The 15,755-nt window shown below is 39.7% G+C and overlaps 1 long non-coding RNA gene across 1 annotated transcript in view; it reads right to left on the bottom strand.

The window, feature by feature from the left end:
• Nucleotides 1–997: 997 nt before the first annotated feature.
• The window catches only part of LOC133212090 (uncharacterized), an 84,245-nt gene continuing 69,487 nt past the window's right edge, over nt 998–15,755 (bottom strand). Inside the window, exons 13-16 of the long non-coding RNA XR_009725388.1 lie at nt 10,031–10,179; nt 3,876–4,038; nt 1,272–1,321; nt 998–1,100 (exon numbers count right to left, since the gene is read on the bottom strand). This is a non-coding gene — a long non-coding RNA (uncharacterized LOC133212090). The remainder of the gene's footprint in view (nt 1,101–1,271; nt 1,322–3,875; nt 4,039–10,030; nt 10,180–15,755) is intronic.

Genomic DNA, 15,755 nt, shown 5'->3' with positions numbered 1-15,755 from the left:
TTCTGCTTCATTTAGAAATGATAAAATCACTACGGTGCCCCACTAAATCAGATTTCATGATTGCTTTTTAAGTGGCCCAACTTCATGACTTTTTCCATAACAGCTTCATTTTCTAAACTTCCACGAAAGTAGTCCAAATTCCTATCACTCATAATCTAGCGACTGATTAAAAAAAGCTCATGGGAAAGTGTTGTCTATCCATACAACCCTAATTAATGCCCATGGTGAATTTTATCCAGAATGTTCTATCTTTCAATAGGTTTAATTTCATTTTGAAGATGAGTTATGTATTTTATATGCATACAATTTATAACTGGTATACATTATATACAGCAAATTGTTCTTTTTATAGAACAGTTCAGTACTTCTCAACGTCACATTTACAATTCATATATAACTACACTAACTAACATATTCAAGGTTTTCAACTTCCCTCTGATTCAGCAGACCATCAAAACAGGGTCTGATTAACATAGGTTTCTAATTGCCTATGTAATTAATGCAAGCATTTCTCTAATTACTTCTATCTGAGTTTCCTGGTACCTGAAATTACTGCTTTCTTCAGCAAAATTAGTTTGCTGCATCATGCCTGAAACTGAGGAATTAAGCTCACTTTTGCCAGACTCTCAACAGTTTTGAACACCAGACTGCTGTGTTCCTGATAAAAAGCCCCAGATTTCTGGCCAGGACCTTTCATAGTGTGTACCCTTAGCAAGAGCAGCTCCCAGCTCATGCACAGGTTCAGCTCAACACCATAATTCAAAACAGATTCTTGATAGCATCCCACTGAACACAGTAACTCTGTACTTGTTAAGTACAAAATTATTTTCCTGCCTCTATGTCTTGTTAAACTTAAATAAAACACCTCAGATGGAATTACCTTCACAGCTGTGATATCTTTAATTTTGTTAAGCATTTGTAGAGGCATATTACCTTTTGCATCCCTTATCTAAAGGAGAAATTCAAATGCCTAAAAGAAGGTACTTAATGTCTGCTGAAATACCCTGGAGCATGCAGGGCTGGAAGAGATGATGTGGAACTTACAGGAGACTCACATCTTTAAACTAGCAGTGAGAGGCCAGGTGGGATACCCAGGGGCTCTGAAATGACACAGGTCTCTGTTTAAACACATGCATCTCTTCTAAAATTAATAAAACACTAACACTGAAAAACGAAGAAGACTAAACAAATTTTTATGTGATTTCACTTAACTAAAAGCATGAAAAAAATTATAAAAACTCCAAAGAAATAATTTTGTCTACATCTCATACCTTACTGCAGAAAAATATCTCAGAGATCATCACCACTTGCTACATAGGTCCTATAGAAATAAAGCACATAATGAACTGGTCACATTAACAATACTTTTATACTTCCTAATTTCAAACTTTAGAATACCACTACATTTCCAAAGTTAAATGCTCAAAAAATCAGAAAAGGCTTCATGCACACCCAAGACTACAGCTTTTAGCTGTTCTAGAGTGAAGTTATTAATTCCAAATATATATACTATTTTTTCTCATTCAGCAACCAATTGCTTGATACGGGTCACAAGACAAGCGTTGTGACATCGGTAGTTAAATGACGCCCTGATAAATTTATGGCTGACTACAGTACAATCATTTTACATCACTTTGTTGTGATAACAAACTGTAAAATTGTAGAATTAATTCCCACTTCAAGGTGCTTCTCGCAGCCAAGCCTTGGAGCTTGTTCTCATAGTTTTCCTGAAGTAAATTTCCCTTTGGTTCCAAGAAGAGTTTTTGGTGGAGCATCGTATCAGAGCAGCAAATAATCCTTTGTAGTAGCAATTCTAGAAATGGCTGAGGAAAAAATAAGCCTGGCTGAGCTAGTCAACTGGAAGATGACTGCATTGAAGGTACAAGAAAAGTAGATACAGTGCTAAAATGAATCAGGAGAACTATTTCTAATAGAGTGCGAAAGCTGTTGCATTAATTTTGTATGCAAGGCAATAACTAAGGATACACACTTCTGCTTGCCTTTGTTTAAAAACAATCAATTGATCTTAAGGTAATGCTGGGGGATAGAAAACTAAGCTTCTGAAAGAAGACATCCAGTAGGATATAGGGTGGGTAAGACATCCTCTGCATGGATTTTACAGTAATTTTGCTCTTCACCACCAAAAGACTAGACTCAGTAGACCAGGAGCCCTCAGCAATGAAGCAGCAGGATCTTGGTTCTTTATAACTCAGCCATAGTTTTATCACTGTGATTATGAAACACCAAAAAGAGTCTCTTCATATTAAAAGAGGCAGCAGCTAATACCCAGATGGACACTTAAAGGAAAACATAAATGTATAACAGACATTAAAATGATTACGTGATTATCTTCTGCTTGAGGCTTATTTATGAAGTAGAAAATGAAGTACTACTTTTGGTTACTTTAGCCTAAATCCTAAGCAATTCCACCGATTTCAGTTGCTTCAATAGGATTACTTCAAGTTCACCTTGAAGTAAATGAGATCTGAATTCAACATCTTAATTCTCTGTTTCCTTTGGAGGAACTAAAGCCAAAAGGCCACCATACAGATTGGTGAATATCACTGATTTTATAGTCATGGGCGGTGAGTAAGCAGTGGCGAACATGTCACAGAAAACAGCAGAAAACAGAAGACAGCTTTAACTAGACATTGGTTTGCCTTACTAATCATCTGCCTTTTGTTGGCTATATGGCAGGATTACATGCTGCACAAAAAATTAATGAAAAATGCCGATCAGCCAACTTGCTTTTGGTTTTGATTTGGAGTAGAGTATCCTTCAAAAGCTATATTTTAAGCAAACATATTTTTTTTTCTTCTTTGTCACAGCCAAATTCTCCAGTTCAGGAATTTACAATATTTTCCTTTTTCCAGAATGACACCTGCTGGTGGGAGAAGCATGGATGAATTGCAGATACTTTATAGGTTTGATTGTAGCTAACCTGACATATTCTCAGAGCATGCTCAGCACCTGTGTCCAGGCAAACTATTGCAAATAAAGACTTGGAAACTGTAAAGGTGCTATAAGGAGTATCTTGCAAAAGTAATAGTTTTCCAATCTGATTTAAAACCCTCCCTATCTTACGCAAAAAGCTGCTGTGCTGCTTCAAACCGTCAAGTGCAAGTAAAACCAGCTGCTAATGTAGTTATTGGTGTTTAACACCCCAAAATATTAGCATCTCAAAGACAAGTATTGTGCACGTGTTCCTGACTCAGTATAGGAGGACATTGTTAGGAGAGACAGAAAGCAAGTTGTACCTTTGCCAAAACTGTGACAAATACTCTTCAATACACCAAGCAGCATTAGGCTCTGTAATGGGCTTCCATATTCATAGCACCTCTGTTGCTTGGGTCTGTTGGCATAGCCTCCCCTCCAGCTAAGCTGGAGCCAGGCTTGAGATTTTGATGCTTTCAACACATTTACAGCAATATTTCTAAAAGTGATTTCCAATGCTAAGAATATCCTCACTAGGAACATACAAATTTATTTCCTCTTTCTGAGATGCCAACAATCCGCCATCTTCTATAATGGCAAGCGGAAGAGTAGGTGCTCAGGACCCTGAAGAAAGCCTACAGTTGGACTCTAATATCTAGAAATACGAATTATTGAAGCTACTCTAGGATATTTTTGGACAATAAGTTGTGGTAATTTTAAGAGATCAGATTTTGAGACCTTTATGTTTTAAACATGACTTGCGAAGAAATATTTGTGGGAAAAAAATGCTCACTTATAAAGAAAACAGTATTAGAAATTCAATTCAGAATTAGAATTCAAACAATTCCTTTGAATTATTTAGAAGAGCACAGGCAAATATGCAGATTCAAATGTGCTCCCCTTGGGTCAATTATTAATATATAGGTATTGCTATGGCATACCTCACTAACATCAGAAGGCAAACTGTCTTGTTGATCACAATATTTAGTGGCAGTAAGTTGCAACTCAGGAGACTTGGTTTCTGTTCCTGGATTTGTCACTGGTCTTCTTTATGGCTTTGAGCAGATATATGGCTTCGCAACACTGTTTCTTCAGTTCTCCCATCTGTGAAAAGAAGATAACATTGCTTTATTATGATAGTTAAGTGACTGATTTGCAAAGACTTTTTTATGTATTTTGGTAAATGCAAACACATGAAAAGGGAGTACAGTGCTGTAAACTAAGGCACTTTAATAGACTTTCAGTGGATAGTTTAGATCTGGAGAGTTTCTTTAAACATATTTCTCATGAAGCTCATCATAACTTCAGTCCCACCTCTGGTTGTACATACTTCTCTTTATAGAGTCCTTGCTTATCGCATATGATCACAACTATCAAAAGCTGGAACCTTATCATAACTTTGATTTATCCTCCATAACAAAGCAATGACTTCATAAGGAGCCCAGCTACATACCAACAGCTTCAGAGTGGGACCTCAGACCAGGGTTAAGTACTTTGCTGAGAACAGAAGCAGGCTGGAAGCAGAAAGAGTGATATAATCCCCCAACCTATGATAGCCTGGCCTTCTCCACAAGGTTTGAGCTAGCTGAAAAGCACAGAAAAATGCAGAAAAGATGCTTGTGCAGATATGTTCCTACTTTTTACTGCCAGAGCCTGAGGAGATTTACTGAAAAAGGTTTTCTAGCTGCTCCACTTAGCTCAAGGAGTGTCTCCTTGAGTATGCCATTATCAACAATTGACTGACAACTGTGTTATAATCCAGCAAAAAGACCCTTCTCATCCCAAAGTGATAGCACTGCTTGTCTTGTCAGAGCAAAGGTCAGCTTGAGTTCTGAGATCAGGTTACTGCTTACCCTTAAGTAGTCTTTCCAGTTTTTAATGCCATACATGGTGAATAAAATACATGCATGGGACAGACACAGACTGGGATTCAAACAAGCCTCTACTCAAAGATGAGAGCTCTGAATCTGGCTGAATTTGGCAGAATTTTTCTGCTCTTAACTCCACTTATTGAGCTCACATGGCATGGAATAACCCTGGTGTTGGAATTATTTTCATGTCCCATTCTTTTTATTTCACTTAGGACATTCTTAACTTAGGCTTTTAAGCCTTGCTCACCAAATCATTAGATATGCATCATCGCCACAGATCCATCCCACTTCTTAGTAGGCAGCTACTAGGAAACTGGTTTAGACCAAAGCACTGCAGCTACAGTGTTTTTAAGCGCTCTTGTCATTTCTGGTTATGTGTTACCAGCATCATTTCCCATAGAAATGCTCCTATCCCTTCCCCCATCAAACAACATATGCCCTATGACCAGTCCCAGCTGATCCAAACTCCCTTAGCTGCTAAACCACGCTATCACCAAAAAACTCCTCCTCAAATGCCTTCCAGCTTAAGCTCACCTCCCTGAGGATAGCACTGGGCTCTGCGGAAATTATCTCCAGCATCAGAGTTAAGCGTTACTTTAAACCGATCCACACAGCACAAGAAATAATATATCATGCCATGGTTTAATTTTCTCACTAGTTTTGTGTGTGTAGCTTTTCCTCTGCATGATGGACATACTTTCCTTCCTCCTGTAACCGGCTGCCTCCAGCTTGGTTGATTATGTACTTCAAAGAGTACTTTCTTCCCCAAAAAAACTATGATGTCCTTTTCTTCTCTCTTTTGTATCAAGCTTTCTTTTTTTGTCTTACCCACATAATTTCAGTATTTGTAAGGGACTCTATCAGCATGTACTTTTCTGTGGCCTCTCTCAAAGGACCACAGAATCACAGAATGGTTGAAGTTGCAAGGGACAACCAGGGGTCATTTAGTCCAACTTCCTGGCTCAAGCAGGGTCACCTAGAGCACATTTACTCAGGATCGTGTCAAGACAGCTCTTGAATATCTCCAGGGAAGGAGCCACATTCTGTGGACAATCTACTCCAATGCTCAGGCACTCTCACAGCAAAGTTCTTCCTCATGTTCATGTGGAACTTCTTGTGGTTTAGTTTATGCCCATTGCCACTTGCCCTACCACCTGGTACCACCAAGAAGAATCTGGCCCCGTCTTCTGGACACCCTCCCTTCAGATAATTCTATACATTGATCAGATTCACCCTAAGCCTTGCCCCCTCTCCTCTCATCTCTTTTTCTCTCCTCTCTACTATTATCTCTTCTCTAGGCTGAACAGGCACAGGACCCTGCACTTGTCTTTGTTGAATTTCAGAAGATTCCTCTCTGCCCATCTCTTCAGCTCATCTAGATCCCTTTGATTAACAGCAAAGTGCTGCAGGGGATCAGCCACTCCTCCCATTTTTGTATCATCAGCAAACTTGCTGAGGAGGCGCTCTATCCCTTCATCCAAGTCACTGATGAGTAAGTTAAACAATACTGTACCCAGCACTGGCCTTTGGGGAACACCACTCTAAGAGAAATTCTTCTCCTTCCAACTGCAGTCCTTTGCAGCTAAGTCAGAGGGTTATTTCTAGGGTTCAGTAACTGCTTTGGGCTGCACAGATAATGTGCAGCTACTTCTCAGTGCACAAGCACTTGTCCCACAAGGATGCACACCAGGTAACTTACGTTTTCTGAATGCCACTTACCCTATATTGATCTGAAGAGATTTGAAAGGCTCAGCTTTGCAACTGGGAAAGTATGCCCATTTCTTCAGAGCACTAAAGGCTGGTGGGTGCTGGAAGTTCCCGGTGTGCAAGGGGAGCACACACAGGGGCAACACTAAGAAGTGTACTGCTGTGTAGAGAACCAGAGCTCCTGGAAACCTAGGCCAACCCATCTGTCTGTACTGCCTGTGGGACAGATCTGAACACAGCCACAAGTACATGCTGCCCCCATCATACTTGAGGAAAGCTCGCTGTGGTCTTTGCTGGGCAGTCTCGATGCCCAGACCATGGAGCAGCAGAGGAGGTGTACATCACCCCCTCCTTCCCTTTAGGAAACGTTAGTGCTATACAGGAGTTTGATCCCCAAACTTGATACAGATCCAGAACCACAGGAGCTCCTCTGCACAGAGGAAGTAAGAAGGCTCCTGAGTGTTGCATATTTTTGTATTTCTATTTTTTGCATTGTCTTTTTTTCCCTTCTACACTGTTTCCCTTTCTCTGAGTTGTCACTTTACAATCCTACCCCAAACACCAAATTACATTGATGGTTTTCCAACTAAAAACATATACTTTCACCCAAAATGTCATATATTTTAAACTCTGATAAGAGAAAATCTACGCTGTGCATGTCTTCTGTGTCTGCACATGACTGCAGACTGCACAGGGTGTATTGTCAGTCCATGGAGAAAAATGCATAGCTATCTGACCCAAACTAGCCGGTGAACTTGACCAGAGAATTGCTATTTCACTACTCTAAGCCTCTTTATATCCCCCCTACTTCCCTGTTTGTCTTCTCCTTCTCAGAGAAAAATATTTTCTGAGGACATATCAAATATGCTGCTGTACCATAGTAAATTCTTCACTGAGATCCAGAAAGGTTAGATTTTAAAACATGTCACTCTTCCAGCAAACCAATGAACCAGATTTAAGATTTGCATACCATGTTCAAGGGCTTTTGGGGTTTTTTTTCTTGCTTTTTTTTTCAATTTTTTTTCCTGTTTACTGTATAGAAATTCTTTCCTTCAAAACTGTTTCAAAGCTTTGCACCCCAGAGGTCAAATGAATAGGCCTGCTTCTGCCCATGCAAGTCTCTCCTCCCTTCTTACACAGAGAAACTGTGCTCTTGTCACATGGTCCCTTTCCTCCTTATGAGACATTCACACATATAGTTTCATACACATGTTCTGCCTGAATTCTGGGTCAACATCCCACTCCCCTGAGTGGAGCCCATTAACTGTCCTGAGCTTTGCTCCCTCATCCGCTGGTTATTTGCCATTTCCATACCCATAGTAAGCCTCCAGACTGCCCTGGTGCTAGACCACCATCAGTTTATCCAACACAGATTGTAGTTCATCTTCACAGCACAGGAGCCTTTATCTTTCCCATATTTTTTCTAGAGGAAGAACTCTTTGGTATTTCTATCAAGCAGATTTCATTTATTTCCTTTATTCCTACATACCCTTCCTTCTGAGACGCAACCTTCTTTGCTGATCCCTCTTTTAACTCTGTCCTTGCACTACTATTAACATCTTTCCCGTGATGTTTTCCCACTGAATTAGATATGGTGCCTTTCCAAACTATTTTTTTTCTTCTGCTTAGGATGTAACTCTAGGCAGTTTTCACATGAAAAACTTTAAAAACTCTACACCTCCTCAATATTTCGACCCTTTGTGTCCTTAGTCTGGATTACTTCAGTAATTAATTCATGTAGTTTATCAAAATATTCCTTTTCAAAATCAGTCCTGCTGTCCTGCTTCTATTTATTATTATTCTACTTAATGTGAACACAGTAGACTTGTGAGTACTTGTTTCAGTGTTTCTTTTGTTCTTATTCTTCCACACAAGCCGTGGTGCTCATCAAAACTATGTCTAAAATAGGATTGGTTGAGAAATTATTTGGTGAAAAGGTATTTCATCTTCTATGTTTATGGATGCCCTGAGAAACAGGTCACTGCTTCATAGAATCACAGAATCCCAAGTCAGAAGGGACCTCAGGAATCATCTGGTTCAACCTTTCTAGACAAAACATGACCTAGACTAGATGTCCCTGAATGCTGTCCAGCTAACCTACATCTAGGAAGGCTCAGTCTCCCATAAATATATAATTTCCAGATGTTACTTCTTTCTCTATACTGCAGAGATCTCTGTTCACGTCTTGATGATAAAGATTAACTAAAGACTACAGCAGCCATCTGGAATGTTCTCTACAGGTTCTCTTCTAACTAACTTTTCCCAAAGTCATTTCGGCACAGACAAATTTTGTGTTAGGCCAGCAATAAATCCTAATAATTGCTTTTTTCTTTTCTTCCTTTTTTTCTGAGGGAGAATTTATGACACACTGGGTTTTTTGAGAAAGCCAGCATACAATATTTCTAGCTTAATCCCAAAGCAATTGCATCATTGGACAGCACAAACCCCAGGGCTGCTGGACTCCTGGCTGCCCTAACACTGGGATACCTCAAAAAAAGCAGCCACCTGTATACTGGGAAGCCTTGGGGATGGGTAGCCTAAAGGGGCAGCAGCCTGAGGACTCAGGAGACTTGGGAAGAGTGTCTAAAAGGCCTGATCCTCCACCAGCCTGGTAGGAGGCACAGGGAGGAAAACAGAGAGCTGTTAGCCCACTACATGAACAAGGTGAGCTGGTTATGCTGGAGCCGAGGGAGAGCTGGTGTGGGGGAACCAGAATTTACTCCTTAAGGGGTGACTTTACTCACTTTATTATTTTCCACCACACTGGTGGTCTATCAGCCCACCAAAGAAGTGAGGGGTGGCAGGTGGGAGCCACAGGACAGTGCAGCAGCCCCCCATCTCAGCTCCCTCTGGGGCTTCAGTGGAGCTGATGCACCACATGGACAGCATTTTCACTCCGCAAAGTGGAATTTGCCAACTGAGCATGGCTGCGCCCAAAAACTTCTGATGAGCTCTTGCCCACAGCGTGCTACCGGATCCAGTTACCAACTCAATATTTAAATCTTCCACAAGCATTGAAAATGTGAAGCAAGACCAGCATTTCAGCCACTAATGAGTAATACCTCTGAAGCAGACTCAACAAGAAGCTTGTGGGAATTTTTGTCTAGCATTATTTACTACTACAAATTACTTACCAGATCTAGCCTGTTCAGGCTGCTGTGCTTGTTACACTAGCAGAAAAAAAGCTGAATTCTGGGAGTCTTTTTTTGTTGTGGTGGACTCTCACTCACTCTCACTAACACGATACAAAAACGATGCCTGGAAGTACAATAGCGTCATGGAAACTTTCCACTACACTTCAGCGATCCTTAAGGGAAAACATGTACATATGCACTACAGATATTGTATGCATTTCCAGGAACCTTGTCAAAATTGGTTACATGAATAAAAACCAAGTCAATTAGGAAGAAAACTGCTTCATCAACTTCTTCCGTTACTCATACCATAGGGCAGATACAAGACCCAAACCAAAAGTGTAATTTTCAAAAGCCTTTTGAAAATCTGGCTGGATTTCCTACCTTGTTGCCTTCATGAGCCACACAGGCAATGAGCAGTCCGTGATCTTTTGAGACACAAAACACCTGAAGTAGTGACAGGTTTCAGGATTAGGTCCAAGCACTGAATTGCTTAATTCAAGAACAAACCACGTTGTATTTTGCTTATGCATCTGCAAACAGAATAGGATATGATGAAACAGAAAGTCTCCTTGTGGTTTTGTGCATATCATCGTTGCCACTTTCATAATTAGAGGACATAGGTTACCATTAAAATCAAATGCAAAGCTCCCATTGACTTTAGTAGATGTAAACCAGGCATTAATATTATGCTTTTCAGTTTTCTTGAGGTTTAAACACCTCATAAAATAAATTTACAGATGAACTAGTAAATGTACAATTACAAAGAAACCTCCTAAGGTCTCCCCGAAGCCATATTTTTAAATGCTGCTATTCATTCAGTTTATATCAGACAGATTAAGAGACTGGCAAACAAAGGTGCATAGATCAAGAACAGCAATAAGAAATGCTGAAAATACATTCCAGAAATATAATCCCAAAAATCATTTGATATATTTGACAAAATGGACTTGGAAGAGGGTTTTATATTATGCAACATATTACACAAGCTCAGAAAACCCTATCTATTTATTTATCTGCCTATCCATTTCAGCAATCTGTAAATTAAAACACGTACAGTATAAGCAGCAAGGGTTTTTTTCAGGAACTCTTTCAAAACCATTCAAATAAAAATGCAAGAAAAGCTAATTGAGAAAGGAAAAGTGAGGGGGAAGAGAGATTCTAACGAATGGGAAGTCAGAAATATTACCATCCAGAGCTGAGATTTTCTTCTTTAGAGCTATGTGCCCGTTGGGCATAATTTCTGATCTCATAGACTTTCCACATGTAAAACTCCAATTGACTTCAGTGCAAATGAATGAACTGCAGGATATAATTAAGCCTGCTGAGGTTTGAAAAACAATCTCATATGCTGCCTGAACATTTCCGTGAATTTCAGAGATTTTCAATCTAGTTTGCTTCTTTCATTGTCAAATAAAAATTTATAAACAATTATAAGGTGTAAATATAAATAGAAGGTGAACATTAGATAATAAACAGATATAAGGAACTAACAATTACCTGACTTGATGAAGGCAGTATTAAATCAAACATCATACATGACATTACCAAAGAAAGAGTTGTGATTAATGGATGACATTTGCACAATTATCTTGTTCCAGATACTACTGGCACAAGCAGAAAGGTGCTTTTGACAATTAATAACCACTTGGGAAGTGTTTGCCCATTAGCAAACAGGAGCATGATAGAAGAAAGGATACTGTCCAGCTCTACAGAGAGAAATTCAACTATCTTAACCTGGAGACCTTGTTTTCTTTTACTGCCATGACCTGCTTTATTCAGAAAATACCTTGTACCTTCTCAACAAGTGGAGTTCTACAGTTACCATCCATCAATTCTCTTCAGTGGTGCTTCAGCAGCTTCTCCAGAACAGGCTTGTGCTAGATAGGGATGAAGTCATATGAGGAAAAAACAGTGCAATCACAGAACTAGGGTCAGTGTTTCAATGCAAGAGAGATCATTCTGTTAGTTTTAGGATACTTGTCCATGTAGCTTTAACATTATCTCAATGAGGTGTTTTGCATATGCTTGATTTTAAAAACAAACTAATAAAGATTGCTTCCACTATGTGCGTCATGCCTGCACTGATCCATTAACTAGGATGGTGCCTTCAGGCCCATGCAGACTAATGGAGAAACATATAGTGAAGAATCACAGAACCATGGGCATTAGATCACAGAACATGGAACACTGAGTCAGGAAGGATCTCAGGAGCTCATGTGATCACAACCGCCACTCTTTGTAAGGCTAATTTCAACATTAGATGTGGTTGCTCAGGACCTTGTTGAGGTTGTCCAACCTCTAAGTGCATTCAGGCTAGTGGCAAAGAGGAACTACACTGAAGGCTTGCCAACAGCACATGGATGAAAACATTTGGGAGCCCCAAACAGGGATCAGGCTCCCTGCTCTCAGTTCCACTGAGAAGCATCGCTGCAGCTCAAACTAACACCCAGGGACAATAGCATAGGGGTTGTCTCTGGTTTGGCCTCTGGTGAAACCAGCTCAGTCATTCTGTGAAGATGCTGTATGGAAAGTCTGATCATGGGAAGGAGCTGTGCAAGGCGGAGAAGACAAAATCTGGAAATATTTGCTGTTAGGCTTTAGCAAATCTCTGTGGAATATTTGGTAACCGTGGTTTTTTCCATGTCTTGGAACAGTTGACCAAATTTGAAAGGCTTTGTGAGTATGGCAAAAGGCACTGACTGACACTGAATAACAATAAATTTAGCCCAAATACATTAAATTTGGCAAAGCTCTGAAAAAAATGAAAACAGAATCTGATAACAGGAAGTGTTAGGAAACCTTCATCGTGGGCAGAGCTGCCCGTTCTGCCTGTAATATTGCTTGTTAAGTGCTCTGGAATCCTTAGAAGTGAACAGAACCACATAACTGAAGCTGCTGGACTGCATTGCTCTGCTCCCTATTTCTGCTGCCATATGTTACTGTTAATTATTGTCCTAACCTGCAGCTGGCTGGTGGGAGCACCAGGCAAGTATGTTTTCCTCTGGAATTAAACTGCAGGAAAAGAAAAAATTCTGAATATTCACTGCATCAGGATTAAAGGCACATTTTGACGTTTGCTTCCAGAGAAAATGCTGGTGCATTCAAACCCTATTAATGTAGGAGGGAGTGCCAAAGGACGAGAGCACTCCACAAATACAGCTGCAATTCCATGAAGTCAGAGCAAACAGCTCCTTGCCCACAAGATGAGGTAATAAGGGATGTAATTGTAACAGCCCACATAACCCAAATGTATCTTGAAGCTATCTGGGCTGTGAGGCCCCAAAACTAACAGAACAAAACATATTGTACATATAGCTTTTGTATTCAGCTTGGATTTTATTTGTGGATTTTATTTAACAGTTCTAAATCCTGATTTTTTAAAAGTGTTCTTCCTACCATCATCATTATTGCAGGTTGTTTTTTTCTGAGCTTCCAGTATGCATCATCACTGGTAAGGGACTGGAGCTGCTAAGGGATCACCAGTGAGCTCTCTATCCGGTTGTACTCAGCAGAAACTTGCTACTGATTTCAGAGGAGCAAAATTTTCACCCCACAGTTAATCAAGGTAAGTGGGAAATAATACTCATTTCATCCTATTAAATAGTAGAGCTCACACGTTTTCAGGATCTCAGTCCACAGACATTTCCTTTTTCTGTCAGAAAAATACAGTTGGGAGGATATGTAACATAAAGTACAAAAAAGGTGCTGTAACACAGGGTGAGACAAGGGGGGCAAAGCTGTAAATTCCTTCCATCGACATGGTAATCTGTATTTGTAAAAGGCCAATATTGAGCAGGCAGTGAAAACAGAAAAGCATAACCACATCACATCATTCCACTGCCAGGAACATTCATACTAATTTCACCATCAAACACACAGTATGATTACTTAAAGCTTTTTTTTTTTAACCAATCCTACTTATAAAAACAAAACCCTCAAGATGGTAGAACTTCACATTTTCATATTCTGTAACATGAATATACATCAAATTGGCAACAATCTGCACCTTGTGTACAAGCCTCCTTCAGGGTCATTAACATGGAATCAACTCCTTGCAGTAAGTAAACACCTATTTTTCCTGGGGTTTATGTTAAAATTTGAAAATTAATCTTGCAAGTGATTTTGAACCAGCAAAACAGGGCTGACAAAGCAAGCACTGTAGTACGGTATCTTTTATTAGGCCAACTTAGAGCTCAAAAATATGCAAGTCTCCTTGACCACACACAAGTTCATGTATGCAGAACTCCAGGCTGGACCCATAAAACGCATTAAACTACTTTGTCACTACAGGTATATATAGTACATATGTATATAATGCATATGCATACACATTTTGAAAGTCTTCAGAATAAACTCTTCATTGACAGAGGTTTAAAATAACAATTCTGAAGGACTTCTGTGGGTTGGCATGTAATCTTCCTATATATCACTGGGTTTCATGAAGAAAATTTAGCAGCACACAAACCAAATCCTGCTTCTGATTTCTAATGAGGTCTAATTCCTATGAAAAACTCATGACTCTTAGTGCTAGCAACCATAGGTTCTTTGCTGCTAATAATAACAATGGTAAAACCCAGCAAAGATAATAGCACTGTTTGTGGTTTACATCAAGTGTTTTACAAGGAACAATACAGAGAGTCAGTAACCTTTTAATAGATATACTTCAGGATGCTATATGCACGTAAAACCCACTCTAAATGGATGTCTCTTCTGCCTAAGAATTCAAAAGTTTCTGATGTTACTACATGTCCACCACAAGGTGTATGCATAACCCACTCACCTCTGCTTTTCATCCACAAGCATGTAAACAGATCATCATTCAGTTCTTCAGCAGCACGCAGTCCACATGGCAAGCCTTCCACCCAGGGAAGAGAAGGGATGGTTGTGGGAGCTACATACAAAGAACATATCAAAGAATTACAGTATGAAGGCAACCACTTTTCTTCTTTCTTCAAGTTCTGGCACCTGTGAAACTGTTTCTGGGTGTTTTGTCAGGAGTGCAGTCACACAAGTAAATGCAAGCTGTTCATGGGAACAAAGACTGAAGAATCAGTGTCCTTCAAGCCTTTGGGCCACCGGCCCAAGTACTGCTTCATGAGTATCAGTGATCGTGTGATGTTTCTACAGTCTTCAGCTACTGGAACTCTGCCAGCACATGCTGTGGCAGTACCTTATGTTCTAGTTGTATATGCCTTGAGATGGGTTAGTGGATCTAACCTGATAGCATCAAATGTGGCTCTGATAAAGTCTGCTAACTCATCTCTAGTGATTTTGAAGTTGACACTACTTTGTTTGTGAATAACAAAGGCTGTTTGAGACCAAAGAGCATCACAGATTTGCAGAAGAGCTTTGTCTGGCTAAGGCAATACGTTCATGAAGGATCAACATTTTGATCCTTCTGCTGGGGAGCTGGGTCGTGGAAAAAAATATTGGTAAGTGGATATAATGATTAATAAGAAATCTGAAACCACCTTTAGAATAAATTTAAGATGTGGCCTCAGTTTTACCCTATCCACCTGAAAATAATACAGAGGATTAGACATAAAAGCTAGAACTTTATTTATCCCTGAGCTGAGGTAATGGCTACTAAAAATGTGGATTTCATTGACAGATGATTTAGTGAACATGATGACAGACACTCAAACATGGCTCCATTAAAGATAAAACCAACATGCTTAAATCTCATGAGGAGGGATTTTTTTCTTATTGGTAGAGAATGTATGTCAAGACCTTTAGAAACCTAGGAACCACATAGTGAGAAAAAAACAAAGAATCAGCACTCGTAAGTGTCTGCCTGAAGTTCCCACTAAATGGACTTTGATAGATCATTTTTAACTGACAACAAATGCACCAGAAGGATTGCCTGGATTGTAGCTCCTCACTGAAATCTGTGATGAAAAATACTTCCTGCAGCCAAATGGAAAGCTAAGGAGAGAACTTTCTCCCTAGAAATATGTTTTTTGCAGATACAGAGTGAATCTAGTCTAGAGATACCATCTAAGAATATCAATATCGTCAGGGGCAGAAACAGGAGATGTACATATAGCATCAGACAAAAATATTGGGACATTATGTTCCTTGAAGATGCCAGATTTATCAGTGACTG

Source organism: Neopsephotus bourkii, unplaced genomic scaffold, assembly GCF_033783945.1.
Source record: "Neopsephotus bourkii isolate Nb327-2 ecotype Australia unplaced genomic scaffold, CSIRO-AGI_Nbou_v1 NB_663, whole genome shotgun sequence".
Lineage (NCBI taxonomy): Eukaryota > Metazoa > Chordata > Aves > Psittaciformes > Psittacidae > Neopsephotus > Neopsephotus bourkii.
Note: the sequence above shows the minus strand (reverse complement) of the source record. Positions and strands in the feature narration are given on the sequence as shown.